Below are 5,213 nucleotides of genomic sequence, written 5' to 3'. Positions count from 1 at the left end.
GGGACCTACTCCATCACTTGCTTCAGTTTCAATTACACAGGTAGCCATTTTTAACCAGAGACCCCACATCACATCCACCACCACGCCTGCTGACAGAGGAGCCACAGATCCTCTCTGATACCCGCCACTGAGCTCCTTAACACACTCGCGATCTGCTGGGAGACTCAAACTTTAAATCAAACACCATGTAGAGGTAAAGCAGGAACCTCCAAGAAGACAAACGCATGGCTGTACATTTCTCTTTTTTGTGCTATTCATATTATAATATTTTAGGATCAACACAACAGTTAAGTTGTAAATATCTATTTTATTCTTTTAGCCACAAAACAAATTGTAGTTTGGTGTGTTTAAAGCTTCTCACCAAACAATAATTGGAAATATTAACAAAATTGAAACTTTATTTAAAATCATTTTTTCTAAGCAAACTATAAATAAATAAACTGTAAACTTTATCGCTTTATAAAAATTAAATTCTACAGTAATCACCCCTGCACTTAATCCACAATTAACCACAAAACCATTTCCCCAAACCTTTATTTTAAAACTCCAGGGTGCCAATAATTCTAGATCTGACTGTAAGTCTAAATTCTTTTTCTGTTTGGAGAAACACTCATCGTTCTTCATCATCTGCTTTTAAAAGTCCTGCATTTTGGAGGAAATCGTCTTTAGATGAAAGGAATAGATTCTGTGTAAAATTTCACATTTGTTTTAGTGAAATTTGTTTTTCTTTGTTTTTCTGTTATTCACCGATTCCAAATCATTTTTGGTGTCAAAGACGAGGAAACTCTGCTCATGTTCTGTCCTGCTGTTTACGTCTGCTCAAAGCTCTGGAGAAACATTTATCGCATTAAATCCACAGAAATAAGTCATTAGCTGTGATCAAAGAGGGAAAGTTTTCCTGATAATTAGCTTGATTAGAGACTCGTGTGTACTGAAGGCTGTTTCATCCAACTTTCTTCCAAAACAAAAGAAATTAAGGAGACTGTTTTAATGTTCAGAACATTTTAATGATTTAGTTTTAATCTCTTTGAGTCACTTTAAGTGAATAAAATATCATTCTAATTGTAATGGGGTTCAACGTAAGGAGTTATGTGAGCGACAACAGCACGTGGCCCCCGATAATTACTCTGATAAAACAATCAGAGGAAAGGAACGTTAAAAAGAGTGATGAAGTACGTCCGACTCCAGTGTGTAGTGTGTAGCTCTGTTGTGTAACTGTGAAGAGTGTAACTGTTTTGTGTGTAGCTGTAGTGTGTGTAACTGTGTTGGGTGTAGCACTGTAACTCTGTAGAGCTGTAGCACTTTAGCACTGTAACTCTGTAGAGCTGTAACTCTGTAGCGCTGTATCTCTGTAGAGCTGTAAGTCTGTAGCGCTGTATCTCTGAAGAGCTGTAACTCTGTAGAGCTGTAACTCTGTAGAGCTGTAACTCTGTAGCGCTGTATCTCTGTAGAGCTGTAACTCTGTAGAGCTGTAACTCTGTAGAGCTGTAACTCTGTAGAGCTGTAACTCTGTAGAGCTGTAACTCTGTAGAACTGTAACTCTGTAGAGCTGTAACTCTGTAGAGCTGTAAGTCTGTAGCGCTGTATCTCTGTAGAGCTGTAACTCTGTAGAGCTGTAACTCTGTAGAGCTGTAACTCTGTAGAGCTGTAACTCTGTAGAGCTGTAACTCTGTAGAACTGTAACTCTGTAGAGCTGTAACTCTGTAGAACTGTAACTCTGTAGAGCTGTAACTCTGTAGAACTGTAACTCTGTAGAGCTGTATCTCTGTAGAGCTGTAACTCTGTAGAACTGTAACTCTGTAGAGCTGTAACTCTGTAGAGCTGTAACTCTGTAGAACTGTAACTCTGTAGAACTGTAACTCTGTAGAGCTGTAACTCTGTAGAACTGTAACTCTGTAGAGCTGTAACTCTGTAGAGCTGTAAGTCTGTAGCGCTGTATCTCTGAAGAGCTGTAACTCTGTAGAACTGTAACTCTGTAGAGCTGTATCTCTGTAGAGCTGTAACTCTGTAGAGCTGTAACTCTGTAGAACTGTAACTCTGTAGAACTGTAACTCTGTAGAACTGTAACTCTGTAGAGCTGTAACTCTGTAGAACTGTAACTCTGTAGAGCTGTATCTCTGTAGAGCTGTAACTCTGTAGAGCTGTAACTCTGTAGAGCTGTAACTCTGTAGAGCTGTAACTCTGTAGAGCTGTAACTCTGTAGAGCTGTAACTCTGTAGAGCTGTAACTCTGTAGAGCTGTAACTCTGTAGAGCTGTAACTCTGTAGAACTGTAACTCTGTAGAACTGTAACTCTGTAGAGCTGTAACTCTAGAGCTGTAGCGCTTTAGCACTGCAACTCTGTAGAGCTGTAGCGCTTTAGCACTGTAACTCTGGAGAGCTGTAACTCTGGAGAGCTGTAACTCTGTAGAACTGTAACTCTGTAGAGCTGTAACTCTAGAGCTGTAGCGCTTTAGCACTGCAACTCTGTAGAGCTGTAGCGCTTTAGCACTGTAACTCTGTAGAGCTGTAACTCTGGAGAGCTGTAACTCTGTAGAGCTGTAACTCTGGAGAGCTGTAACTCTGTAGATCTGTAACTCTGTAGAGCTGTAACTCTGTAGAGCTGTAGCGCTTTAGCACTGCAACTCTGTAGAGCTGTAGCGCTTTAGCACTGTAACTCTGTAGAGCTGTAACTCTGTAGAGCTGTAACTCTGTAGAGCTGTAACACTGTAGCACTGTAACTCTGTGGAGCTGTAGCGCTTTAGCACTGTAACTCTGTAGAGCTGTAACTCTGTAGAGCTGTAACACTGTAGCACTATAACTCTGTAGAGCTGTAGCGCTTTAGCACTGTAACTCTGTAGCACTGTAACTCTGTAGCACTGTAACTCTGTAGAACTGTAACTCTGTAGAGCTGTAACACTGTAGCACTATAACTCTGTAGAGCTGTAGTGCTTTAGCACTGTAACTCTGTAGATTTGTAACTCTGTAGATTTGTAACACTGTAGAGCTGTAACTCTGTAGAGCTGTAGCGCTTAAGCACTGTAACTCTGTAGAGCTGTAACTCTGTAGAGCTGTAGTGCTTTAGCACTGTAACTCTGTAGAGCTGTAACTCTGTAGAGCTGTAAATCTGTAGAGCTGTAACTCTGTAGAGCTGTAACTCTGTATCGCTGTAGCGCTTTAGCTCTAATTCTATAGAGCTGTAACTCTGTAGCACTGTAACTCTGTAGAGCTGTAAGTCTGTAGCACTGTAACTCTGGAGAGCTGTAACTCTGTAGAGCTGTATCTCTGTAGAGCTGTAGCACTTTAGTTCTAACTCTGTAGAGCTGTAACACTGTAGAGCTGTAACTCTGTAGCACTGTAACTCTGGAGAGCTGTAACACTGTAGAGCTGTATCTCTGTAGAGCTGTAGCACTTTAGTTCTAACACTGTAGAGCTGTAAGTCTGTAGCGCTGTAGCACTTTAGCTCTAACTCTGTAGAGCTGTAACTCTGTATCGCTGTAGCGCTTTAGCTCTAACTCTGTAGAGCTGTAACTCTGTAGAGCTGTAACTCTGTAGAGCTGTAGTGCTTTAGCACTAACTCTGTAGAGCTGTAACTCTGTAGAGCTTTAACTCTGTAGAGCTGTAGTGCTTTAGCTCTAACTCTGTAGAGCTGTAACTCAGTATCGCTGTAGCGCTTTAGCTCTAACTCTGTAGAGCTGTAACTCTGTAGAGCTGTAAGTCTGTAGAACTGTAACTCTGTAGAGCTGTAACTCTGTAGCACTGTAACACTGTAGAGCTGTAACTCTGTAGCACTGTAACTCTGTAGAGCTGTAACACTGTAGAGCTGTACCTCTGTAGAGCTGTAGCACTTTAGCACTATAACTCTGTAGAGCTGTAACTCTGTAGCACTGTAACACTGTAGAGCTTTAAATCTGTAGAGCTGTAACTCTGTAGAGCTGTAGCGCTTTAACTCTGTAGAGCTTTAAATCTGTAGAGCTGTAACTCTGTAGAGCTGTAGTGCTTTAGCTCTAACTCTGTAGAGCTGTAGTGCTTTAGCTCTAACTGTAGAGCTTTAACTCTCTAGAGCTGTAACTCTGTAGCGCTGTAACTCTGTAGAGCTGTATCACTTTAGCACTGCAGCACTTTAGCTCTAACTCTGTAGAGCTGTAACTCTAGTGCTGTAACTCTGTAGAGGTGTAATTCTGTAGTGCTGTAACTCTGTAGAGCTGTAGCGATTTAGCTGTAACTCTGTAGAGGTGTAATTCTGTAGTGCTGTAACTCTGTAGAGCTGTAGCGATTTAGCTGTAACTCTGTAGAGCTGTAACTCTGTAGAGCTGTAACACTGTAGAGCTGTAACTCTGTAGCATTGCATCTCTGTAGAGCTGTAACACTGTAGAGCTGTAACTCTGTAGCATTGCATCTCTGTAGAGCTGCAACACTGTAGAGCTGTAGCGCTTTAGCACTAACTCTGTAGAGCTGTAACTCGGTAGAGCTGTAACTCTGTAGCGCTGTAACACTGTAGAGCTGTTACTCTGTAGTGCTGTAACACTGTAGAGCTGTAACTCTGTTGAGCTGTAGCGCTTTAGCTCTAACTCTGTAGTGCTTTAGCTCTAACTCTGTAGCGCTGTAACTCTGTAGAGCTGTAACACTGTAGAACTGTAACTCTGTAGAGCTGTAGTGCTTTAGCTCTAACTCTGTAGAGCTTTAACTCTAGCGCTGTAACTCTGTAGAGCTGTAACTCTGTAGAGCTGTAACACTGTAGAGCTGTAACTCTGTAGCGCTTTAGCTCTAACTCTGTTGAGCTGTAACTCTGTAGTGCTTTAGCTCTAACTGTAGAGCTGTAACTCTGTAGAGCTGTAGCGCTTTAGCACTAACTCTGTAGAGCTGTAACTCTGTAGAGCTGTAACTCTGTAGAGATGTAGCGCTTTAGCACTAACTCTGTAGAGCTGTAACTCTGTAGCGCTGTAAGTCTGTAGCGCTGTATCTCTGAAGAGCTGTAACTCTGTAGAGCTGTAACTCTGTAGAACTGTAACTCTGTAGAGCTGTAACTCTGTAGAGCTGTAAGTCTGTAGCGCTGTATCTCTGAAGAGCTGTAACTCTGTAGAGCTGTAACTCTGTAGAACTGTAACTCTGTAGAGCTGTAACTCTGTAGAGCTGTAACTCTGTAGAGCTGTAAGTCTGTAGCGCTGTATCTCTGAAGAGCTGTAACTCTGTAGAGCTGTAACTCTGTAGAACTGTAACTCTGTAGAGCTGTAA

This window comes from Hemibagrus wyckioides, linkage group LG10, assembly GCF_019097595.1.
Source record: "Hemibagrus wyckioides isolate EC202008001 linkage group LG10, SWU_Hwy_1.0, whole genome shotgun sequence".
NCBI lineage: Eukaryota > Metazoa > Chordata > Actinopteri > Siluriformes > Bagridae > Hemibagrus > Hemibagrus wyckioides.
This window is presented reverse-complemented; position numbering follows the sequence as displayed.